The sequence below is a fragment of the Dermacentor silvarum genome, chromosome 3, assembly GCF_013339745.2.
Source record: "Dermacentor silvarum isolate Dsil-2018 chromosome 3, BIME_Dsil_1.4, whole genome shotgun sequence".
NCBI classification, from domain to species: Eukaryota; Metazoa; Arthropoda; class Arachnida; order Ixodida; family Ixodidae; genus Dermacentor; species Dermacentor silvarum.
The window spans coordinates 139,244,436-139,271,793 of NC_051156.1; the positions used below are offsets into that span (position 1 = coordinate 139,244,436).

Sequence of the window (27,358 nt, forward strand, 5' to 3'; positions counted from 1 at the left end):
GGCCAGTCATAAAATACGGTGCAGGAAAATCGAGAGGTGGGTGACCCGGTACATCTTTGGGAAACTATACTAGCAGCGCACAAAAGACAAAAGATGGTGCAAGACACAACACCGGCACTGCGTTGTGTCTTGCACTGTTTTCTGTACTTTAATTGTGCTGTGCTATAAGTTACACAAAACACTGAGTTCTTTCGCACTTCTGTGCTGGTCATTCAACCCCTGTTCCTGGCAAAGGAAGCGACCCTCATTTAACGCTCACATAATCATGTCCATTTTAGGCAATCAGTTTTACGTCCTCTACAAGCAATGCGTGCCTATATATAGACAAATACATCAGCCGTATCGAAGCAGTGATGTTTTGGGCCCTTAATTTGTCGGTAGCAATTCCGGTGCCATAGTAAAAAACGCGCCGCCAGAGCCTCTCTCGAATATTTACACTTCTCAGCTGTAAACACGGTCAGCGGCTGCGTCGACCGCGATAAACCAGACGCCCTTTCTTATTTGAATTACAAGAATACTTCTATAAACTTATGTGTCCACAAAACGTTACGACTTCTCTTTCCGAAGAGAGGATCTCTGGCGACATAAAGATAATATTTTTTTTTGCCCGAGCTTTACCGGACGCGGGGACCATGCTAAACCGACATATAGGGTCTACATTGGCCGAAAATCAAACCTAAATTCCGAAATTTAACGTCCCCAAAACCGCACAGTTGTGCCATCAGGGAAGTCGTATATTGGAAGGCCCCGGAATAACTGTGTTTCTCCTGTGGTTGTTCATTGTGCACTCAAAGCACGCTATACGAGGGCCTTTCGGCATTCCGCCCCCATCGGAATGCGGCCGACGCCGCCGGAAATTGAACCTGCGACTGCGTGCTCAGCAACACAATGTCATAGCCACTAAGCCAACGCGCGGCGGTCCTACACTTGGTCAATTACGCTGGCCATACATTGGCAGACGCCGTATAGTTTACTGATTTGCTATATTGCAGCGCTTCTACGCTACTGCAGTGATTTGACCCCCCCCCCCCCCCCCCCCCGCGCCCCTAATAATATCGGGGTGTTCGTTGAATGCCCGAATAGTTGTCTGCTGCATGCCCCCGCTACTACGCCCTCTTCTCCCCACGTTCTCTCAACCTAACTTCCGTCCTGCGAATCGGTGGAGTGTGTCAGCACAAATCACGAGCCACGTTCCTCGCCAAATACATAGAGCGCTCTTGAATACCTTTGCCGTCGGCAAGGGCCTCGTACAAGAAAAGCAAAGAGCTGTCCGCGAACAAGAGAAACAAGGAGAGTAATCCGGTCGCAAAAGGAATAATGAAAAGACTGCAAGCGCCGTGCAGAGATAAAGCTCGCAATTTGCTCATTTAAACGCGCTCCAACCTCCGAAATTTCGACGTCTCATCTCCTCATCTGTGAATGTTTAGCCAGCGCGGTCGGGGTGCACTTTGATATTTATATTTCAGTTCCAGTCGGCAGCATGGAATTCGTCCTCGTTTCCATCTTCGATCCTCGCTTCTGCTTTTCATTCGGGGGAGTAATAAAAAATCTCGGCACAGAGAAGCGACAAAGGGGCCCTCTAAAAAGGCTGCTCTGTACGTGACCGGCTTCTATTCACTGTAAATTGCGTGCACGAATCGCTGCAAAGGAGATGGAAAACTCTGCTACCACTACAACTCCCTCCCCCCCCCCCCCCTTTCCTGAAAACAAAGAGCCTGAATATCGGAGACCTTAATATCTGTCGCTATGAGAACGATCTGTCGAAACTTTTTTGCATTACGGCGAAACGCGGCAGAAGTTATATAGAAACGAGTCTTACAGTTTGAAGCATTTGCTCCATGAAGATTTGTATCGTAACACTGCCCCCCCCCCCCCCCACTCGCTCTACCTAATGTTATTTACATGTAAAAAAAAAACATTCATTTGCACTTCGAGTAGAACAAATGTGGGTTCGTATCCTCTTGTACGCCAGGGCGATTATCAAAAAGACGGACTGGCCAATTATAGCAGCGAATATGCGATTAGTGGAGGCGGAAAACCAAGCATAAATACTTCGCACGAATGCCCATATGAAAGTTTAAAAAATACGAAATAAATGAGTAGCGACATATTGGTACAAAAAAATTTGATCGAATCATTTCAATCTAGTTATTGTGCGAGTGCGGTTGCTCGAACAACCGCACTTCGCACAAAAAAAAAGGAAGCAGTAGTCTGCTGCCTGGCGCATAGAAAAATGCCACGTGCGACTTTCCATAAACATTTATCAAGGACAAGTTAAACTGGATACTTTCCTGCAAGCGAGGTTCAAGAAGCCATGACGCACAGCGTTCTCTGGGTGCTGTTTCCTTCCTCCAAAATGAGCTGCTAAGCACCTCCTTGATGCCTCGGTATGAGTTTACACCAGCAGCATGTCCGCACTTAAATAAATATTTTTTTTAGAAATCGTAACGACATTTTTTGATATGCGCATAGCTAGGCTCGCGTACAGACCTGACTCATGCTGTATTCTATAGATGCGCTCACGCTTTGATAAAATTATCTGCTCTAACTTTGAGAACCACAATTCCAATATGAATTCTTACGTTGCTCCAAATGAAACTACCGATAAAAGATGAGGCCGTCTCTCGGTGTAGCTTATAGCAGCCTGCGTCATTCGATTCAGCGGTACCTGCTATAGCCAGTAGAGCTAACGCACCGACGTACGCGTTTCACCAACAGAGCAGGGCACCCCGCCTTCCCTCCCCCCCCCCCCCCCCCTCTTTCCCTACCCCCAACAATGCCAACCGACCCGAAAGCGAGCTCTGTGTTATCTCTCACCGTGACGTGTATAGATTGACCTGTCTTGGCGGCCGCCTGTCTCTCCACTCTCGGCCGTAGAGGTTTTGCGGGCTGTTTGGGGCTGGAACTGCTCTGACTGAAACTGCTGTGAAGGGAACCAGATGTACACAAGCAGAACTATATCAGGTATCTTCACTATCACGGCAGGCTGATTAAACTAATCAGTGCATCCACCTAGGTACGGCAAAGGTATACGTAAAGGTGCGTTCGCCGATTATATTTCCCCTATACGAGCGAAACACATTGCGGCCTCTTCGAATGATTCTGAAAAATCTGGTGTACGCGACCCTAAAAGGGCTGATTGCAAACGATCAAGTGACCACATGTACTGTGCCCAAAAATGCTAATCGTTATCTCTCACTGTTGTTTGCCAAAATGATTGAATGGCGCGTGTTTTTTTTTTTTTTTGGCATATCGCGCCACATCACCTCGCTAATATGTATTTACAGAATTTAGATATTCCACAATGTCACACGAATTATTAGACGCAGTCGTGCTTAACCTTGTTTTTTTCCTAGCTCACGGACACTGATTTTGTTCCTAAGCGCTCACTTCGCATCAATAAATTAGGCATTTCCCCTTCCTTTACTGCAGAAAGCATTCTATCAAATGTGCAGCAGGGACATGATTGCACACCAAATTTGCGGAGGGCGAGTAGTGACAGAAACAATGTATTCCAAGAAAACACCATAGGACACGACGAAGACTTGCGCTACGTAGCATGTATCTACGAAGCGATTAACCCTTTTCCGGAAGCTCAGACTTCGTCCGCGCTTAAATCAAGGCTAGTATAATGGCGCTTCCTAGTTTTTAAAACAATCGTAGAAAGAAATGCTCGAGGGGTAATGTTCTCAGAGCTCAGTTCAGTAGCAGCGGCATTCCCAGCGTCAAAGGTGCTACCAAGATAGTGCATTTTAACTGACTGAAGTCTAAAAACGCCTTCAGACAACTTATTTCATTATTTGAGCATAGGCGCTTGCAGTCAGAGATTATCTACTAGTCAACCATCACAAAATTACCTTCCGAGTGAACGAACGCTCCGAGGTTGCTTTTGAAAGATTTTGACTAACTTAGTTACAGCTTTGTGAAGCGAACGACTACTGGTCATAGAAGTTGGTCTGAAAAAAATGAACGATAGCTGTAGCACAGGTTATCTGGTCCTTGTGTGAGGAAAGGTGGAAAGAATCGAAGTGTTATCACAGACCTGCTATCGACATAAAAAAAAGTATAAAGAGCGAGTGCGGTACACTACTGAATGCATAAGCTAGAAGGCGAAGCGCGAATTCTCAAGGGAAGCTTCGGAAGCGGGTTCTCCTTTAACAGTAAAATGAGCTTGCTGATAGGTAAGCCAACTGAACATTGAATTTAAGATATTAGACAGCCACTGTATTGTCAATCTGCAGTAATCCGCAAACTTCGCTGTACGTGGATATTTTCTGCTACCGTTAAAGAACACGGTTAAATGAAAATTTTTTGAATTACATATTTCAGAATCGCACATCAATACTTCGACTAAAATGTCGTGCTTACGACTTATTCCAGAGTGCTTCTGAAGACACCATTGAAGTATGTCCCCATCCCCGCTAATATCTTGAATAACATCAGTTTCATAAGTCTACCTCGAAGCTACAGCAGTTCTTGTTCGGCTCGAGTAGTGATAAGCACTGCCCTGTAAAAATGAGCTACCAATGCACATGTGCGAAGAAAAAAGAAAAGAAAAAAAAACAAGGCCGATGAGAAAGTTTAACTTCACGGGAATGGTAATAAAACGGTTGACTTCTTGGTAGGATAACCGTAATTAACAAGTGCTGGATAGCCAATTAGCTGACATTCCGACATATGTAACTAATCAAGACATTGTAACTCGCTAAATGATGCCAGCCTGCAAACACAGGCCGCCGAAGGCCCGGCTACGCTGCAAACACCAAAAATATTTATCGACAATTAAGACATGCAACAAAATAAAAACAGGAACAACAAAGGTGAGAGATCGATATCGTAAAGGTAATGAAAAGAAAGAAAGAAATTCTACAGAAAAACGGCCACTTACATTCTGAGTAAACAAACGTTTCTCCTCGTGCAGTTGGAAACAGAGTGCTACACGTGACCTCGATAAAGGGAACCAAGCAATTTAATCGAGTGAAAGCAGCAGTGGAAACGCGTGTAACCTATCACGCGATTCGGATCAAGCCAGCAGGGTTTGCCTGTTGACTCGTGCGGACACGCACACGTCCAGCTTGGGACAAACTTCGACAGCACAAAGGGGGACGGGGGAGAGGAGGAGAGGGCGTGGTCAACGCAGCTCAGGGACGGCTACATCGCGTGAGCGTTGACAACGTCGAGAAAAGGCGTGGACTCAATGCGACGGTCGCTTTTTTTGTATTTCTTTACTCTTTCTGCGCCAGTCCCTTCTTTTTGGGCGTATTCGGAGCTTAAGGACCGTCAAACTCCAACTGTCCTCTCGTATGCTCCGTTCGATCCGAGGCAGTCGTGTGCCGTCGTGAAAGACGACCACTGGACGCTCTTCGAATGATTTCAATCGACCGCGTAGCGGAATCCGTAAAGTGCTCCCTAAGCGAAAGAAGCTATAAAACTAAATCTAAGATCCAAGAGAAATGCCAGCGTCGGGTGCAGGACATTAAATCTCCGGGCTTCAAGCGAAAGCAACTTGTCACGGCATCTCACTAAAGGTATTCCTCGCGAGAGGGAACTAAAGCTCTCGTTTATAGGAGAGCAAAAGATCACTCCTTCGATAAATTTTGTTTTCTTCTTGGATAGTTGTTAATAGAAAAAAAATTAAAAAACAGGCTTCCGTCAAAGTGATGCTTTTCAAAGTTGACACTAATGAATTGATATTGAGTTGGGGTCTCGGGCGCTACTGAAAGAAAACATTTTCCTTCATGCAGAATCTCAGGTAACATAAATCAAGGCATCACGAATTACGCGCTTCTCTTTCTGAGGTCTGCTAGATTTCTTAAGTTTAGAGAAAATATATTTCTGGCTTCTGACAATCAGAATACTTTAACATGAATCATAATTTCCCCCCTTAATTGTAAAAGTGTTTCTCCGAAAGCGTATACCAATTCTACGACATCTGTGTCATGTCATTTGCAGAATTAACCTCTGGCACGTCATCCAATCCGATAAATTTTCAGCCATCGATGCACTGTTTCGATTCTCAAAGGAATCGAAAGGCAAACCAATACTTTAGAAAACGGTGCCGCGCAATACGTATACTTTAGAAAAAAATTCCTGGCTCTCCCGTAATTGAGGATAGATGTAAGCCTGAAATGGCTACCGGCAAAACAAGTTGGTTGGAGATTATAATAGTAGCCACAATCTTAAAATGGGTGTGTGTAGGGCATGTTCGCAACGGCACACCCCACTACACCTTACCGCACCACACCGCAGCACTCCATACTGCGCACTGGTCCATATGAACGCTGCCCAGCTAGAAGAAAACCGGCTGAAGGCCGCACGACAGGCAGCGAAAGACGCCAGTGAGGCAGAGCGCACTGCCCCGCTAGAAAAAGAAAAGAGCCTGTAGGACGCCATTTCTGAAGGTGACGCAAAACCCGCATCGCCGAACTCACGGACCGCTAGCATTCAAAAGAGCACAGGCAACCCTGTCTCAGCGCCAAAACATGACAATCATGTGTATGGTGCCCTGCATCTGTCTTTTGAACGTCGCTACTTCGAAATTAAAAGTTCAGCGTACGGGAAGGTACAGCATTAGTAATATTGTGAACAAACATTAATAAGAACTCGGAAGCAATATTTTTCGTAACTTGTTTGGGCAGTAACTAGCGTATGTAATGCGGTCCTGTAGAAAGGGTTGGGGGCCAGAGGCCGCATTTTCTTAACCTTTGATTGGATGCCCGGATGTTCTCGTTTGAGTGCCCGGATAACGGCGCTGGCTTTTGGCTCAAGGTCACTTGAAGGTCGCCGACAACGGGAGCTAAAGCATTTCATCTTAATAACGGGCTACCTTGGCTAAGTGACCTGAGAAAGAGGTGAAGAACATTTGATACCGGGAAAGGATGTGGAAAAAAAACAAAGATTTATATGAATGAGTACTTTAGTTGTTCACTCTTGTTGACACATCAGCTAGGGCCGCAAGAAAATAGGAAATCATGCTACACAAGCACTCAGGAACCAATTGCACACCATCTCTGCAAGTCGTGCCGCTCTCAATATTAAATTCTTTTTACACAGACGAACTACTGGCTACCATCCCACTTGATTTAGTAGGTATTACGCATACCTGTAGGTGCCATCGCGTTCTAAATATTGAAACACTTCCCTCAGTTCTAATCAGGACATTTGCTGTCGGCGTGGGCCGTCCTTGTGAACTTGCCGTGTCATGCAGAATACCATGTGCATTTCATAACGATTTGTTGACGACAAAATCTCATGATACGTTGCCTCCAAAATCTGACGTCTATCTCTGGTCCCAGCTGACGTCTGCCCGAACTGATTTAAATGCGCTAGTGTGCTTCTTACAGCGAAGCTGTTATAAGCTAGGTTCCAGGAGACCTCGTCCGGCAACCGAAGTAAATAGAGTGGAACTGGATCAAGAGTTTTCGGCTCCATGTGCGCGATGGTTTGGCTCCATGTGCGTGGGGGTTCGACTCCATGTGGGTGGCGGTTTCTCGCCAGCTGTGCCTGAGCACAGGTATCAAAACGGATGATGGATGGCCCATTGTTATGCCCCTCACCTACGTCGATACCTCGATGCCACATCCCACCAGTCGTTGTGCCCTTTTGTCTCATGACAGAGATCGCGCTAGCGCCGTTATCAGCAGTTGCCCGTTAGACTCGCTATGGGACGGACGCTTGTTTAACCACATCTTCCAGGATCCTGACGTCAGGATCCCGACGATGCCGTGCAGTTTGCCGCGGCTATGAACGCTGTGGCTCATACGCTAGTCTATGACGATGGGGCAGACTTGGCGCAGCCCACGCACTACTTGGCCATCGCGCCGGGTGAAAACAAGACGCCGGTGTCCTTGCTCATTGACGAACATGCCGAAGACGCTCAATAGAGTCAATAGTGGTAATATATAAACATACTATAGCAAGATTCACTATAGCAGACCCACCATAGTCACAGCTTCGCTGGCATCCATCTTCACAGTAATGGAAGGGCTCTGAAGTTAAGAAACGGGGCTGATCGAAAAATTGTAGTCTGTGCAAAATGATGGGTCCTTTTTTATCTTCTCTTGTTTTCTCAACTTCTCTATCCTTACCCCATCCCCCTGTGCAGAGTAACCAACCAGGCACTTAATCTCGTTAACCTCGCTGCCTTCCACCACTTGCTTTTTTTCTCTCTCTCTCTATCTGATGTCTATAATATGCAGCGTAACAAAAAGTATGAAAATATATCTATTGCTTTTCATCTTGTGTTTCACATTTTCACGCTTTTACAAAGGTGCATCGCAAGGTTTCACCATGAGTCTACACTTTACATTGACAGATACAGTAACCGCAGTTACCACGTCAGAGATCGCACGTCAGTTTTATCTTATAACGTTCTCGTTTTCTTTTTCTTATAATAAACTTCGCACCTTACGATCACATCTTCGATCTTCGGCCATAAATTTTTCGATGCAGACCTATCAGCGATTAGTGTCTGCAAAGAAACGTGAGTTAGGTTTTGCCAGTATTTATATATCAGCACAAAACTGTTTACCTCATTGGAAGTCTCTTAATGAGTGTTCGGTGAATAAGTACAACTTACTAGCATGTAAAACAAGACGCAATGGCAGAACAAAAAATGTGTTATGTGGGAGTCAGTGTTTCGACAAGGAGAATTGTCTTAGTCAGGGCAACGTCGCCAAGTTGTTGTCCTGAAGAGAACACATTATCTTAACCAAATGTTGGCGTGCAGCCTGGGGCTTCCCGTGGTCATGCGCACTGCTGATCTCTTCAAATCTGCGTATTGATGGGAGCCCTACGCTCAATGCGAGCCCAGCGCTCAGTGCTGTCGTACCAATCAACAATTCGGATGACGTCATTCTTGTGAGGCCCAACATCTTGCACCTCTCTCACGGATGAGACCCCATCAGTTTTCGACTAAAACATACCTCTAAAATTTGCTACATCCAATTTTCCACCATTGTGGTGTCATTTGCATATGGAGCACATATATTCAAGAAAGCAGTTGTATAACACGGTTGCCCTGTAAGACCTGAATTAGGTTGTGTTAAAATTTTAAAGCAAGCTTGGACGTCTCATTTACAAAGCCGACTTATGTTTTCTGGTTTACAGTAATACTGCTACATGCCCAAATAAACTGGTAAGTCTGTAAAAACCCGAACTTTTAATCAGGCTGGACTTAATTTTCGCATTCCACGCATACGTAAGGAGTGCAGCAGAAATATTTCAGCTGCATAACCTGCCTAACTTATTATCCTGAGGTACAGTTTCTGTGAACTGCTACATTGCAAACTGCTACTCAGAGTGCTAACCAGACATGCCCATCCATGTCTACGAAAAGTTTCTTCAAGATTTTTTTTTAGTACCCACAATTGGGGAAACAATGATTTGCACTGCTCGCCTGACTTCGCGAGAGAGGTCTGTTATGTCAGCACTATTCAAGACCTTTTTTCAGAGTACGCAGCTTGTGCTTTACTATTAATATGAGCAGAGAATTTGTAGGAACGCTTTTTTGCTTCCTTGCTTCAATTTAACAACCAGAAAAGCCCCTTCAAAAGCTGAGCGCTCGACTTGAGTATGAAAGACCACCACTACGATGAAGCGCCGAATGGATAATACCCAATTATCATGGCCAAAGTTCTTATCCTTTCTTTAAAAGTAAATATACGGTAGAAATTTTCGATAATGCTCGCGTAATCAAGTATATTGAAAAGAGTCTCTGTATATATCCCTCCAACGTGAAAGACATCCTTAAACGCCGTTCTCCTGTCTTATGCTCGAAGTTTAGTTCCTCGTGATAAAAATGAGAATCAAAACTTTCTCGAAAGTTCCCGCTGCTTGCTACTACCAAAGAGAGCGGCTGTACCAGCCTCAACCAAGAAGTGGCGCGGCTGCTGCTCTATGTTAATATTACTGCGGCTCCCTCCACCCAAATTTCGTTAGTTCTTCTCCGCGAAAATTCTCGCCAGCGTCAGCTCGCTTTGGTGTCCTCGCCGAATCGCTTCGTCGTCTATATAATGACCTCTTTTATTCGACTACGCGGCCTCTCAGTGGCACTTTGCTAAGGCTACACAGAGCGTTAATTAAAAGCGGGTGTGTGACTCACGATAGCGCACCCCGGAAATGCCATCTTCTCCTTGACATCAAACTAAAACAGCCGCGCTTGGCTCCCGATGAGTGTGTCAGCACAACTCACGAACGACGCAGCCATAATGTAATGCGGGTACGGAAAAAAAAGGACCGAACGGACACGGCCCTATAGAGTGGCCATGTTGAGAGAGACTAAATAGCAAAAAAGACAGCCAAATAGAGAGCAAGCAGCTGATCGGGAGACACGCTGCAATGGAGAGAAGACGTGAGCAAGAAAAGAGCGACAATAAAAGAGAAAGAAAATGTTCCGTTTTAATCACGCTCCCAATTGCAGGAAGTTCCGCAGATTCTCGCGCCCTCCCTCGTGAGCACACAGCAAAACGGGCAGCCGGATTGCCGCTGGATATTTGTCTTTGAATTACGATCCGCCAGTACTCTTCGCTCGTTTGAATTCCCGAACTTCGCCTCTGTCTTTCGTATATATGCAGCAGTAAAAAAAAAAAAAAAAAAAAGCCCCCCAGCTAGATGGGCCTCGGAGAGGGAAAATGTATGGCCACTCTAAAGAAAAGGCTGCGTGGCCTATTTTTATTGACCGTTAATTGCGAAGTCAGTAAGCGATAGAATATAAACAAAATTAGCAGGCGATAAACGCTGGTGGTTGGGAGAAGCGCGCTGCGCCGATCGAAATTTAATTAGACATTGGGATTAGATCAGAACACGAGATCTAATAATGTGGTGTGGTGCGCTAGTAAGAAAGTGTGTCTTTTTTCCTATTTAATTTTTATTCCGTTAAGAAGAACGCTTAACTGTCGCCACTTTTCGTTCCAATAAAATGAACAGTCTCTCCTTTGTCTTACAGGCATTAACGTTGCCTCAATGAGCTGGTTTTGTGCTAGTTAAGCGGAAGGCCACAATGCAGCACGCACACGAACTGCAGATTATCTTCTTTGTTCATTATTGGATGGGGAAATGACATACGTATATCTTTTGGTTTGTTCAAGATGTTTGATCTATAGAACAGAATTCCCAGCCCCACCAAGAGGCCTCCCTGTTTTTGTTATGATAATGACGATGGTGAGGGGACTGCGGAAACGGCGAGGGCGGCAGCGGGCCACAGCGCTCTTGGTGGATGGTTCCGAAAGCGTTGCAGTCGTCGCTGAATTTCGGTAAGTGTGTCTCCTTTATTGCGATCACATTTCATATGACAGAAATATACCACGGATAATATTTAGCGATAGCACCCTGTGCATCGTAGGCTTAAACGGAACTGCAGCTTAGTCTGCTTAACAGCAGTTGCAACGTCGTGCAGTTGGCGAACATTTTTTTCCTTCGAGATCTGCCTAACTATACACGTTTTGCTAGAGCTTCAGGCACTGTATGAAAGGTACTAGACGATATAAAGTACGCTAAACATTTTTTCTAACGAGTAACAAGTTTGTGGCGCGCGCTACGGCCATACACTGTGCTACATTTTCGCCCTGCTTTGTCATCTGGATCGCCGTGCGATTTTCGTATGCCACAATGGATATGAGTGCAATAAAGTTATTTTCTCCGTTTGGCAAGCTACACGACAGTCGCTAGGAAAGGTCTAGCTCCTGCGTGTTTACGAATGTGACTTTGACACGTAGCAAGCATGATCACCATTTCACACTGACAATGGGCCCACTAAGAGACATAAATAATTAGGAGGACAGTGTAACGTGCACGAGATAGAAGCATTACATTTGATATCACGTGTGCTGCCAGTTACAGGCGCATTATTATTTTCTCCCTCGATCGCACTCAGTAGAGATTGACACAATAATTTGTGTATCCAGGTACGGCAACGCTGAAGGAGGCACCAGCTCTGTTGAAACAGCTGAACATACTTCTCCTGTGGCTGAGTGTGAGCATCGCACAATTATAGCAGTTCAAGCACCCGTACATTACGCGAAATAAACAAAGAAAATCAAGTAAGGCATTGATGCGTGCGAAGCCCTGTTACTATGCACGCTAGTTATATGACGCTTTCTCTTTTCGCGGCAACGATAACTGGACTGCGTCTAATTAACGTGCATGAAAAGCACAGGACATGAAAACCAGGAAGTTCCGTGCAGTTTTGTTTATTTGCCGTAAGTCACAATCGCTGCGCAAGTTGCAAAGTCGACACGCGCACCCGAACGCTTTCTGCTTAGGTTTTTTTCGCACACAAAATGCATTTTTGGGTACGGGTTAACCTCTGTGGGCTTTCCCTTCGGAAAGTGAACCAAGCAGACCCATCATAAGGACGCTGAAAGGTCTTAAACGGCAACGTTAATGGCCGGCCCGCACTGCGGGGTCGAAGGCAAGACGCACACTATGGCGTAGTTCACAAAAACACAACCAACACCCACCCGAACAATCTCGCTGGGCACGAAGTCATTTATATTTAAAGTCACTATCCTATAGTGTCGTTTCTCAGGCGTCCCAGGAACCTTGTCTGCACAGTCGAATGCATTCTACACAAACACAAACTTCTTCTGTCTCTGTGAACTTAGATCGCAGGAATCTTGCGTGAACAGCTTCCTCGTTTGCTGGTTGTTGGTGCAGCTATAACGACGGCAAAGTGCCGCTCGGAAGACCACCTATTGTACATACATCCGGCTCAGTAGAGACGGTAGGAACACGTCTAAAAACACAACAGTATGCGAACACGCACCGCAAGTGTAGCCATTTTCTCGCATCTCCCGCATGCAGTAGTCACCAGAAGGCAGCACCTGGTGTCGAGAGTAGCGGCGTGACTCGCACTATTGCTACTAGGCTAGAAAAAAATCTTGTCTACACTCGGTCCAGACAATAACCTATAAAGCACACGTTATCAAGTTATGTCTTCTCTTCACTATAAGTAAATATATTTCAGGTGGCTAGAACAAACAACCAGTGCCAATACACAAAAGTCAAAAGTATAGGTTTGAAAGTATGACCATCGATTACGCCTGTACTATCTTTCTTATTTATCTCCGTGAGACGCACTTCTGCATGTTCGGTATACGCTCCAGATATGAGGGTGCCTTTTCTTAGCAGTTGTTTTTATGTCGATTCGACATGAACACTACCATCGATACGCACGCTTTATATACGATAGACAGCACAGTTGTGTAAGCCTATAATAGAGCCTCGGGTTTCGTAGCTTTTACTGTGCATACGCTAATGAAACATTAGTTGTTGCTTACTAGTGAACCAAAAGAACGTGTCATTTTAAATGCGAAGCATTTCTTGGGGAATATTTGCCGCTTTGGCACTATCTATCTATCTATCTATCTATCTATCTATCTATCTATCTATCTATCTATCTATCTATCTATCTATCTATCTATCTATCTATCTATCTATCTATCTAGGTCTTGGTTCTCTCATGGCCGTTTCGTTAACTTTGTATGCACCAAAATTGGCATAGTAGGACAAGAGTGCATGACGAACATAAATGATAGGTCCTGACATGAATGTCATGATATGCGTGTCATGTATGTCATGAAACAGCCACCTAAAAGGGCAATGACCCAGCGAAAAGACATTAACACTCAAAAACCGCAGAAATTGGTTCGGACATGGGAAATAAGTGAAGGACACACTAAAGGATGATGGTAGAAGTCAGAGCCATGAGCATGACTCATCAAAATGACAATGACTCAGCCAAAAAAGATTAACATTCAAAAACCAATGAAATGTGTTCAGACGTGGGTAGTAAGTGAAGTAAACACGAAAAGATGGTGGCAGAAGCCATAGTCCTGATCTTGACTCAGCGAAAATGACAATGATTCAGCGAAAAACACATTAACCCTCAAAAACCAATGGAATGGGTTCGGATGTGGTACTAAGTGAAGAAAAAGACTAAAGGTTGATGGTCGAAGTCATAGTCACGAGCATGATTAAGGCTTTTGCCTTAAGGTCTCTTGAGCGATTCATGAACTACATGACACGCATCTCATGACATGAATGGCATGACGTCCGTGCCATGTAGGTCATGAAACAGTCGCCTACGTCTTGGCGCTCTCATGGTCGTTTCGTTAACTTGGTAGGCTCCCCGCACACTGCTTCGCATAACATCGATTCCCACAGGACATGGGATCTGCCGGTTTTTTTCTTTCTGGAGGCGGTCGATTCGAGTGCATACTAGTTGGCGGTCGATTCGTAGACATAAAAATGGTTGTTCAGATACGTTCGGTGTTTTATGGCCGTGTAATTTCGATGTCCATGATAGCAAAACTGAGAAGTTCCTATAAATGCACAAGAATACGGCACCCCTGAATTGAAAATAAAATTGTTTATAGGGTTTATACGAAAATTTAGAAACATTAAATGCTGCCCTAAGCTTGCAAGCAGGTATCGGCGGCAAATCAAGCGCGAAAGTCAAACGGGGGTGATACCGCCGAGTCATAACAAGCCTTCATCGTTGTGCTATACCATTTTTTTATTTTTAGTTTATATGATATACCTTCAAAAAGTAACTCCTTCAATTGTTCCTACAGTTTTACCACTTGGCTTCGCACAATGGGAAAATATTGACCCTTAACAATTGCTGTCTGTTTGGGGAAGTGCTACTCCTTATTCGTACGTGCCACAAATTATATACAGACTCCCTCTAATGTCGCCGGAAACGCAGTATTAGGCGACATGAAACAAACAAAGAGATGTCCAGATGTCTCACCTATCTTTCTCAAACTGTTGCATGCCACACTTCGAATAGTGTCGTGTCCTCAGGCAGAAAAAAAGATTGATAAAAAATGAAGAAGGCACCGCACTGCCGATATAGAGCAACGGCCAGCACATGCGGACCCGTACTGATTCCGTGCAATTTATTTGGGCCAGCATTTCTAGACACTGGGGAAACCTTAGCACCAAGTACGCGACTGACAGCCAAACAGGGGCGGATTAATCAGAGCCGCACTGGCCCCGCCACTAGCCTGTCTCAGCCTTTGCTGTGAAACGGATAAATTGACCGGCTCCCTACCCGAAATCGCTCTGCGGGCTCTTCGGAGATGAACACCCTCTGAGCCAAATTGCTTCCGATAGAGCACAGTGCCCCGGCCGATAGAGAGAGCTGTGTTGAGGAAATTCAGATTAATGGCACATGTATTCAATGACGCGTAACTCTCTCTTCATCGCCGGTTTGTGCCGACCTTATTCATTCCTTATGGCAAACATGTCACCGATGGGACCCCAAGCTTTGCGACTTTGCTACTGTGATGCAGCTCCGTCAAGGACGAATCTATTCCATTCGGTCGTTTCCGTACCATAATTTCTTGTTCCTTCATTTCCTTTTTGATGCAGAAGAATTTGCTATTATTATTATTACTATTAGTGGGGGTGGTGGTAGTAGTATTACTAGTAGTAGTAGTAGTAGAAGAAGAAGAAGAGAAGAAAAAGAAAACATCCACAATTCACGTGGAGGAAAGAATGGACAAACCAGGCTGGCAATTTTGACTGGAGTTGGCGCTATGACTGCCTCTTGTTCAAAAGGAGGTGAAGGTGATAGAAACGTAGGAATTGAAAGTAAAAAGAAGGGAAGGACAGAGGAAAGAACGAACAATATGACAGATAACAAAAGCTACATTATTACAAATAATACAGTGCAGAAGTCAGAAGAAATAACGGCATACCTTGTTAGCGAGTGCCCTCGCTTCAACCAACAAAAAGCAGCGCTCTCATGTACACTATACCAGCTGAACAAGCGCTCGCTTCCGGAAAACCAAAATGTTGCACACTTACCTGCTCGGACATCAGCACGAGCCGCCAAAAAGGCGCTGCTGCGTTACTTAGGAGACATCGGATTGTTTCACAAATTGTGACTGTGCGCTTTGTGACGCTATATGTTTCATTCCGACAAGTGACACCGCGTAGGAAATGTCACGCCTTCACAGACTGCGTGAAAGCGCCCACGCCACCAGGTTTGTATTGTTAAGTGTTACCTTCTTTCTCTCTAATGTTTCATTCCCCCTCTCCCCTATGCCACTGCTGGGTAGCCAACCGGAGATAACCTCTGATTAGCCTCCATTTCTTTCCTTTCCTGTTATCTCTCTCTTTTCAAAGGGCAACGTGGCTCTCTTCGCACATGTGCATAAGTAGGTCGGAATTCAAGAAGGGTATTTATGACAATCATTACAGTCGGCTATTTAGGCAGTAGCAGTACCACTACTAATTTTGCGGCAAGTCTCCTGCACCAATTCACGAAGGTTCACACTATCAGGCTGATATGATTGACATATCTTTTTAGGGAAACCGTGTTTTGGCACCTGGTCTACTACACAAATGGAAGTAGATGAACACTTGACGAGCTGTCAACGGCAACGTCAAGACAACATGCGGAATGGCACGCTATTTCTCCTAGGTGCGCACGCATCTGTCACCCTGTGCGACAGGCCGTCTATCACGGGCAAGCGCTACACAATAAACTTCGATTTTTCGGGAAGTACAGAAATTCATCAAATGAGGGCTTTCGCTTCTATCTGCACAAATCTGAAAACATTTCTCACTGGCCGGAGAAAATGGCACCCACCTGCAACGTATGCTTGACAATGCCTTGGCATTCCTCCTCCCAATGTCAAGAGCGAAAAAAGGGCAGCTACGGCTAACTTCAAAATAACTACACATATGGCCCAACGCGACCTGTCAAACGCAACGTTCGTGACTGCTTCTAAACAAGTGCGAAGGTGAAAGCGCGTCTTGGAGCCGAATCTTCTGAGCGGCCCAAGGGAAATCGACGTGCAATTTCCATACTATTTGCTCCTCTTGAGATGTTTTCGTTACGTGACACCATACCGTCGAGAAGCAGCCTAGAGCCTCTTGCAGTCTCCGAACATAAAACAAACGTTATCTTTCTCTCTTCTTTTATTCCCATTTGTTTTCTTGCGCAAACATCTTGGCAGTAAAGGAATGAATGCAATGCGCACAATGACCTCCACTTCTGGCTACCATGTAATTCCGGGGATGCTTGTTGATGCGTTCGTTTTCCGCGTGCACGTAAAATATTCATATTCAAATGTAGTCAGGTCAACCAGACTATCGTCCTGTTTGCTACCTCACACTAGAAAATGGTTGTGAAGGAATGGTTAGCGTCAAAAGATTCGTGGGAAGGAAATTGGCTAAAGGTTTGACACATTCCTTTATTTGGTTTATGAGAGACAGCGATAAATGCGAAGGAAAGACAGATAGGTTAACCAAGGGATATCTGGGGTTGGCTAGCCCGTACTGAAGGATGAGAAAAAGGAGTATCAATTATGAGAGGAAAGCGGTGCAGAAGGTATGGGTGAACAATCGAAGACGGTGTGGGCGCTGCCACGTGATTAATGAAGAAGCCACATTGTCATAAGCAGTGCCAGATAAGGAGATTAAACGACACGCAGAGTACATTGTCGCAATTTGTAGCATAATCTGGTCGTGTTTAAGTAAAATACAGCAGCACATTTAGATAGCCACTCGTTACATGTAGTCCCGTGCCAATTTTTTTTCGGTGAGTCGCTGCTTTTATAGCTGATCTAGTGTTGGTATGAGAAAGGTGTGTAGCGGAGGACACCCGAATATTTTGACCACGTGGGTTTCCCTAACGCGTCCCTAATTCTAAGCACATGAGCGTCTCTGTATTCCACTGCCATGGACATGCAGCCGGCGCCGGCCGAGGGACGCAGCTAACACAAAAAAAAAAAAACACTCACGGATGCGAACTATATTACAACCGGCTCTGGAGACGTAGAGTTAATATATCCGACAGCACTCATGCGCTTCTCCACATCACAGCTCCCCAGAAGGCCTATTGGCCACATCTGCGCATCCTGTGTTTGCAACTTATATGCTTCGTAAAACAAAGAGTGACCGCGATGGATACGGGGCAACAAAGCATGGTTGCCACATAAAAAAAAAAGATGCCAACACGCGCTACATCTTCATTGTTTTGGCAGACCAATATGCATATCATGCGCACCGCGGGGCTTTTGGTTAATGTTCTGTAGCCCCAAGAAATGGCCTGTCGAAAAAAATGCAACGAGAAATGTTTTTTTTTCTTTTTTTAAGAATTGCACATAGATGGGAAGGAAGGCTACATTGGGGCTTGCTATCCCAATACACAGTTGAGAAATGTCCGCACATATGTCGAAACACACACACTACAAACTCTACCCCCAAAAATAAAGAAAAACAAACTGAGCAAGGAAAAGCTACCCATATGTACCTGGATTAAGTAAGAGTTCATGTACACTGTGCAATAAAAGGGGTACAAGAAATATAACACATGAATGCCATTTTTCAAGTAGTTCAGGCAACAAACAAACGGTTCACAGAAAGTTCGTGCATATCTACAATTCAAATCATATTAATATTATTGCTGGCTACCACAAAATCCCAGAGGGATGCTGAGGCGCGTCTCTGTTTGGCAGGAAAGACCATGGAGCAAGTAAATTCATAATAAAAAATTCACGTCAGTTCAAATGGCTTAAGTTATCTCGGAAATGGACACTTTGTTTGTCACACGAGGTCCTTGGTAAAATAAATTATTTCTGATCAGGGCACAGTGGTAGCATTCGTGTATTCTTGGCGGGATTAATGCTTTAGTTTGATATATTGTTATTGTTTCAATATTTCCAACACTTTTCATCCGCTTTTACAGCGAAGCTGTTAAGGGCTCACTCTTCGATGGTCGCGTCCGGCAATAGAAAAAAGCTCTCATTGGCCGTATGCTGTATGTGCGAGTGAAAGCGTGCGAGAGTGAGGGACGCGCGCTTAGACGGAGAGTGAACGCACGGCGGAGAGCAAACGCGACTTATGCGCGAGTGAAAGCGCGCGAGGGTCAGGGACGCGCGCTTTGACGGGGAGCGAACGTACGGCGGAGAGCAAACGCGACTTCCCAGTGGAAGAGGAGCGGTGGGCGAGGGGGGTATCGAGACGCCCTAGACTGTGCGTGTGCGTGCCCGCTCTCCCACTGCGGCGGATTCGCGCACTGCGGTGCCGCAGCATGCGCACTGCGGCGCATGCGAGGCCGGCAGAGGCCCTGCCAGCCTCTGCCGCCTGTGCCGCTGACTTTCTCTGGGCTCTCGCCCACCTCTCCCCTAACAGTGTCGACAACGGCGCTTAGCTGTCCCGTCACATAGCCAGCGTTTTGACAGCGCTTGTGTGCGGTCCCAAAAAACAACGCGCACATCTGTTGTCGACGGCAGCGGCGTTTTGCCCGCGTTCGCACCGAACGCGGGCGGCGTTGGGGACGTGTTTATGAAGAACATGGCAGCCTTTGTCGTACACCCTATGGCGGTGTACCGTAGCGACCATAAGGCCATGGTCCCTGTGGTCACTAAATAAATGAAAACTGCCGCATCATGTATATTTCTCATTCTTTAATAGTTTAAATAACCATTTACACCATCACATCTTAACAGTCATAATTGGAAATACATAATTCCCACCATAGTACAGCTTCGCTGGTCTTCCATCTCCACCCCAGTGGAAGGGCTGACAGTTTTCTTTTCAAGTTTCTTACGTAAAACACTATTTTTATACCTTAAAGATCAGGCTTTGTTCCTTACCTTCGTTTAGGGATACAACCACGCAATTTATAAATTTAGTCGCTCGGAATCCTCTTGTATGTCACAGAATCCTCACATATCCGTTATATATAAAGGCAAATCTTGTGATATACGACACCTGGCATTTCGGAGCTCTACATTTTAACTCAAAAAAGTGTGTTTTCTGACAAGACAGCCAAATCAGCAAGCTGTCTTGTGAAAGTTTATAAGTCGCTCGGCACCTGCAATATTGGGGATTTGTGCACCGCGCTTTGAAAGTTCTGGTCCGAAAAAAAAATAGTTTAAATGCATGTCCCACCTAAAGCTCACTTTGAAAGCTTTGATTCTGCCCTAAGTCAACTTGCACTGATTGAAAAAAAAATGTTTTGTAATTTTGAAAGGCGAGCGATAGGAACCTTGGTTTTTTACTCATTTCTTTCTTTTTACACGCATAGGAAGCGATATTAGGCCAGCCGGAATGAATGAATGCGCGCACCAATCCAAGGAACGAAAACATGTTTCGCATCATTGAAAGTTTGAAGACAGCTGCAAGCTGGGTAAGGCGGAGCAGATTCATTTTCAAAACTTGATTTTGTCGCTTAAGAGTAGTTGCCGGCAGCCTTGGAGTTGTTTCTTTTGTCTAAAGCTGTATGCATAGTAAGTACGTTCTTGCAAGACAGGCCACTCGTTCAAGTGGCATTCTTGAAAGGAAATTGTTAGGTATGCAGCGGGAGGGAAATAAAAAGCCCCCGTAGCCACAACAACCAGCCCCTCCTCCCCCCCCCCTCCCGCAAAAAGAAGAAAGAATATTGTTACGACATAGGCAAAAAATTTAGGCTTTAAAGAAAGTAGCCATTTCAAGGATGTGCATTCTCTCTACTGCAGCAAAAAGTTGGACACTTGCAGTACTTCAGAGTGCCTCTCGTTGCCACAGCAGTGGAAGCTCCATCTTTTATCAGCAGTTTCGTCACTCGAAACAATATGGTGCACCGCCAGAACTCTCTTGCAGATTTGTGAAACTATTAAAGCAGTGAAAGTAGCTGTTGACAAAAACATCAGCAAGCGGAAAGATTCGTGGTGTAGGCGGAATGACAACTGCTGAAACAATGTTTAAGTAGACTGCCCAACTCACTGCCAGAGCGTGTCTGTCTTAAAAGCTCCAAGTTCTCCGGGTGGCATCACATTGACTCTGCCACGAATGTCATTTTCGTCTAAATCACTGTAGCAAAAATTTGGACACTTGCAATACTTCAGAATGCCTCTTGGGGTCACAGCAGTACAGCTCCATCTTTTCTCAGCAGTTTCGTCACTCGAAACTATATGGTGCTGCTCGTATAAAACAGGCTCTTTGTGTCCTAATTTGCTGTACACGAAACCGAAGACAGAGCTTCCACGACCCTCGCAATGCGATGCGCTCAGGACGTCGCAGGAAAATGTTCGAAACCTTGGCTACGAGAGCTATCGAATGTCCTACTTTGGCATGCAGTTAATCCTAGATGTGAACTCATTTTTTGGAAAAACCAAACGAAATGGAGGTAACGGCAGGGCCGTCAATCAGAAATACGTCCGGTTTGTTACCCTACACAGGCGGAAGGCGGTAAGAGAATTAGTATTAAGAAGGAAGGGAAAGTTGTCCACCGAAGAGAGAGATATAGCGAGAGAGGAAAGGCAGGGATGTTAACCAGAGGCGAGTTTCCGGTTTGCTACCCTGCACTGGGGTGGGGCATACAGAGGTTAGAAAGAGAGCAAAGAGAAAGTAAGAGAGAAAAAAATCAGGAACAGGTAACAGAAAAAGCGTTCCAATCACAGGCGCTCACTCAGGCCGGTTGATCTCAAGAAGCGCTGTAGCGCTTGCACAGCCTTCTGATGCGATGCGCCGAAATACAACTGCTCGTCATTACCTATAATCAGTCAGTGCTGATAAGAAAATTTGCATGAGACTATTGAGCCCACATGACAGCTCTGTCTCAAAACTTGGTCGAAGGACACGGCACATCCACGCCTAAGAGGGCGGCTGCGTTGCAGCTTCCAGATGTCTTCATAGGTGGCAGCACACGGCGTAACGCGGGCGACCGGTGTCACTGCTTCCTGAACGGACCAGTAGGTGGCAGCACAGTTCAGAGTCGATTATCCGAAGCCAAGCTCTGCCCTCGCAGGGGTTGCAGAGGCTACGAATTGATACACTTTTCGGTAAGCTTACGAACGATTCGATTCGTACAGTTCACTTTTTTCAACACACTTATAGCATCAGTCAGTACTTTTCACGTGACAACTAAGCAGCCCAGCTTCTTACTTCATTGTGCACTGAACGCGAGGAATTTGACTATGCGGACCATTTCATTTATTCCGGCCCGCGTTTCAATGTCAATCGACAGATTACGACAACTTCCAGAGAAGTGTTTTTTTTTTTTCAAATCCGTGTGCGGAGTGGCTGTTGTTGTCAGAATGGCCAAATATATTGTCACAAGAGGTCCTTTGTTATCAGTGCCTCCTACTCCGATATGTCTTCACGGCACTGGATTAATGAACACGTGGCAGCACGTTTCAGAATACCGATAAGAAACTCGGTAAGAACGATTACCCCGACACACTGCTAAGCTAACGGTGCGGCTATGGAACACAGTCTAACCAACCGAACAGCTTACAACTGAAATTCCCTTCACTCATTATTTGTAGCAGAAACTTGGAAGCTTAACAGCATTTCACAGGAAGCTTCTCTGCATTGAATAACGTGAAAGAGATAGGTCGCACACCTTCTCACCAAACGAGGACGCACCTATACATCATACACTTTGCAGAAAAAAATGGAGCTCTTGAGTGATCACAAATAATATAGGCAAAATCTGTATCAGGCATTTATATCAGCGGCACTGAGTGTCGATTCCAGACCTATATGAAAACTACGTTCCTGCATTTATCTGTTCGGCATCCGGGCTATGCGGTTTCACACACCTCATAAATTTTTACTATTGGCCGCAGACGGCCGGAGCGCAGCATCAGGTAGTTCGGCCGCTTGTGTTTTGTTCCGCAGCTTTGAACGCATAAACTATCACGACATGCGTGGCTACTGTGGTGTCGCAGCAACAATATAGAAAAGGGAGCGACGGCTTTCACTGCTGATGTGCAAGTGGGTCAACCTGCGTTCCCCAGTGCTTGCCGATGCCCATAGAACTGGCGTTTTTACCGAAATTGAGACTGCAGCATGCGAAATTCTGCCCCTCCGTTTAGTATAGTCCGGCAAAACCGTCATTTCAATCTTCACAGCACCGTTTAAAAAAATGTATGCTGAGTAAACATAGAAAGGCTAAATCCGTAGTGAACGAACGATAACGGAGGCAGACACAAACCCTGTTTTCCACGAATTTTCATATATTTAACTATTGAACTTAGTCGATGGCACGCAGAAAACTAATGAGCTGTTGATATGATAATAGAACTCCATCGACGGCCACTTTTACAGTCGCTTTCTCCGCTCCGAAGGATACGAACAGAATTCATTTTGCCAAGCCGCCTGACAAATAAATGGAGACTCCTTTTGAATGCGCTGGTGCTGCGAAAGAAGGTCGTTTTCCTTCCGTCACCTCGCTTGTTGTTTCTTATATTTTCTTTTTGTATTCTTGGCACCCGATTACTGCTCCGTGCGTTTTTTTTTTTTTTTTTTTTTTTTGTAGCCGGTATTAAAGTGGAAATAACCTAAATGAAGTTCAAGAGTCAAAAACAGATTAGGTGCTCCAATAAAAACGTAAATAAATGGGTTCTGTATAACGTAAGACGTTTATAATTTTACACAGTCACGAATTTCCAATTTAGGTTATCTTCAATCGAGGGCTGCTGTATACAATACAGCTTAAAACACAACGGGGCGGAGAAATTGGCAATCTTTTCCCGGCCTCGTAGGTCTTGCGCGAATAGCACTAACGTAATGTCGCTTGTGCATTTCAGGGCCGGCATCTCATCCCATACGAAGTATAATATATATATACGGAAGTCTAATTTTTGCATCAAATATGGCTCGGCAGCAGAAATCGCGAAGGACATAAATGTCTTCCAAACACACTGTGCAGAGGTTAAATTCTAAGGTATGCTACAACATAAAACTTTTCTCGCAATGTTTTTGCACGATACGGAAACGGCGCATTCTTGTAGCCCTTTATGCGACATGTCCAATAGGTTACACAGTTTTAAGGTAACTAGGGGCGCCAGCGCTATTAAAGATTATATCGCTGTCGCGCTCCGGTGATGTTGACATTGCTCGCTGCGCATGACTTGATTTGCAGCGCTACCACATGAAATGTTAGGTTCTTCCTCTCTGTTGCTTTATTTGCGAAGTAAGAGTTGTACTAACAGCGTGGTGGTAATGTCGATGACGACAGCAGTTACGCTTCATCAGTGGCGCGATGTTGGACCCACAGCGAACGCGAAAGTAAGATGCACTTTAGTGTGCGTAACGTAAATTTCAAATATTTCAATAGTAAACATGATTCGGGAGAATTGCAGTTGAGCAACGTTGGCGTGCAAGTAAAAGAAAAAAAATGGAGAAAAAAAAGCAGGGCACCAAATGAAGTAAGCAGTCTTTAAACCCCAAACTTCCAGAAATAAAAATGACGAACTTGTACATTCAACCGCAAAAGTCTGAGGGCAGGGAGATCCGAAAAAAAAAAAAGCTGAATATCTCCGCAGCCTGGGAAGCACAACTTGGTATTTGAATTCCAGCCTGCACTAGTACATGGGAACAACATAGTGCGGTAAGGTTTTACCGGGACAGTCACAAACAGCTCGGATATTCACCGTTTCCTCTGATCCCGCGGCCCGCAAACATTTGCGGTTGACTGTACAAGTATACGTCGGTGGTATACGCTCATACGACTACAGCGAGCACTTACCGCCGGCGAGAGAAGCGCGTCAGGTGTCTGGTATATCCATCGTACACATGTTCGTTTGTTTCTTGTTTCTCTTCTTTCTCACGGAGCGACGGCACGGGGGTAGCGAATTGGCGCAATAGAGTGACGACACATTGAGGAAGCGCCACAACGAACCACGGATGTCGCCACGCACAGCAGCGCTGTTTATCCGGCGCTCGCTGACCGCACGATCCCTCGCGCGCACAAGGCCCCCCTGGCACGCAACGCAGAACCCTCACCGCGAACAAAGTTCGGGCCCGACCGCCGGCGCGAACTCGCGCTCCGCTTCTCAAACTCCGCGAGGAAAAGCGCGCGCGCGCGCGAGGTCCTGCCTCGTCGGCACAGGGCAGGAAATAGGTTCTGTCTTGCTGCTGCTTTGCGCAAATCACGGGGGCGCCCATCGATTTCGGCAACGGATCACGTGCCCTGCGTCCCGGGCGGACGTCGTGTTAAGGAGTGCCATCTGGCGAGCGACGCTCAAAGTTCGAGCGCAGACACTTGCTACGCCCAGACGCTTGCCAGCGCGAATGCTGGCTGCCGGGGGTCAAAGCGCGAAATTCGTATTCCTCTCCCGCACTTTTTTTTTTTTTTTTTTTACAGCGGAGCTGTTATACGCTAGTTTCCAGCGGGTCGCTGCGGGCGTAGACCAAGCGCGTCGACCAAAAACGCCGTAGCCTCGATACAAAGTAAAAGCGTATCGCTGGTGTGTCCCAGCTGCGTTTAATAGCCAATGGCTGGTGACGTCACGCACTGCATAGGCACGTTATCTCAGTTGCGTTCCGGCCGTGTAATGAGTAAGCCGCGTATTGTGCGGACCGAGGAAGAACAACGCGCGTATACGAAGAACGATGGCGTGAGCAGAAGCGGGAATTGGCGCGAAGGCGGTGGGAGGCTCCTAACTCCTCCCGCCGCCTTCGCGCCCATTCCCGCTCAAGCATCGTTACAGAACCAGTGGCCGTCTACCATAGCGAACACAAACGTAGTGACAAAATAATAAATAATCACGTCACCATAGTGACAAAATAATAAAGACGGTAGAAAATTATAATTCATGTGGTATGTGTCTATTTCAACCAATATATACGACTCCGCTGGTCATAAACATTCACAGAAGAAAATGGCACTGAATTCTTTTTTTTTCTCTTCTTCTTGCGTTTCTAGGGCATAACGCCAGTTTAAAACAATGCGGATACCTTAAGAAACGTGTGCACCCTTTAGGGCTTATATGCTTATTTTGCCGCCTAATGATAATCGACATCTACCTTGCCGTGTCTTTTCTTTCTTTATCGCAGCGTTCCCGGTATTTTCGCGTTATCAGGGGGACTTGCCAGTACTGAAAGTAAAGTAGTGAGCGCTCAATTTTCAAGAACGCGACCTCAAGCAATACAGATCACGGTATTGCTTGAAGATACGCCTCAAATGGTGTACCTTAACATTAACTGGTGTACACAGTAAAATGTTAAGCCCCATTAAAATAGTTGGTATGTCCCATCGCTCGGACCCTTACACTTAAAGGGAATATGCTGAAATTTACGAATATGCTGAAAATTAATCCTCAGTGCGGGATTACACCGAAAATAAGTAGTCAATGAGCTCATTTTTGAGCCGATGGCTTTATTTTTGGCGTTTTTGTGAGCGCGTGCCTCGTCGCCCGACCCACGGGAGTTGGAAAGCGTGACGTCACGACACCCTCGTCGGATAGCCAGCCGGCCGGCCGCGGTCATTCGAAGCGCGCCGACGCCGCCATCGCGAGCATGCATTCGAGTTCTGGTGCCTCTACCACCGATGAGTACACGTCTGAAGACGAGGACTATTCCAACTTGGCAAGAAATGGCAAAGAAACATGGCAAAGTTACGAGCCTTCCGCGTCAAGCGACGAAGAAGAGCAAGTGGCCGTGGAAGTGCCGGTCAGGTTTTCGCGAACCGTAGCGCGAAGATTTCGCTCTGCACCAGACACCTGTCCAAGAAATATTTTTTATTTGCTCTGTCATTTGTCATTGCCTCGCCCCCACACTGGTCAAGAAGGCTGCAAGTGAACGAAAACAGTACCGATCTCTTTTCACCTCCTCTTTTCAAACACGCCGCTGATCATTTCTGCCTTGCGTTTTCGTTAGAAGACCGATGGCACAGCCTCAGGCTTTAGGCATTGTCTTTTACGCGGCATGCCGAGGCTTTTCAGCACAGCCGGGTTGGTCACATAATCATCGTCGACGAAGTAGTCCGCGCAAATGAAGTCATTTTTTAGAGGCCTCCAGGCTGGGCGTGATGGCTGACAGGCAGGTATCCAAAGTTTACGCACCTTCTCGTCTCTGGGAAACGTGTGCGACGGCGTGTCACTACTGACCATGCTGTTATAACAGCAATGTCTAGGCATTTCCTTCCTCCGCGACAAACGCGTCAAAACCGAGCGACGACCGCGGGAAGGCGCATGTAAGACGCACCACCTGCGTGGAGCGCCGACGGGGATAATGTTTCGGATGGACCACGTGCGAAGATTGCCGAAAAGTGTTAAACAAACGCTGCAAGGGAACCACACCCCTGGAAACACTGTGACGGCTGTGGCCGACCTTGGCCGCGCGCGCGCGAGCGGGTGGGTGTTATGACGTCAAATTTCAGCTTCTGCCAGCGGCCGCTTGGAGGCAAGGTGCAACAGAAAATCGCAAAAAAAGATGTTTCTCGTTCTTTTTTTCAAAGCAGCTTGTTGTATTCGTCATTTTCAACAGTTGAACTTTTGTTCCGACGCAAAAAAACCACCCGCCAACTTTTGTCTCCGTATCCCTTTAAGGTGTAAGACCGAATTGGTGATGATGACAAATAAAAGTTTTCATATTGGCAAACTTTAGCTTGCAGTAAACATGAGGACAA

The 27,358-nt window shown here is 45.8% G+C and overlaps 1 protein-coding gene across 1 annotated transcript in view; it reads right to left on the reverse strand.

Moving 5' to 3' along the window:
• The window catches only part of LOC119445826 (chondroadherin-like protein), a 128,684-nt gene extending 103,854 nt beyond the window's left edge, over positions 1 to 24,830 (reverse strand). Inside the window, exon 1 of the mRNA XM_037710119.2 lies at positions 24,476 to 24,830. The gene's annotated coding sequence lies outside the window, so the exon portion shown is untranslated. The remainder of the gene's footprint in view (positions 1 to 24,475) is intronic.
• Between the last annotated feature and the right edge of the window lie 2,528 nt (positions 24,831 to 27,358).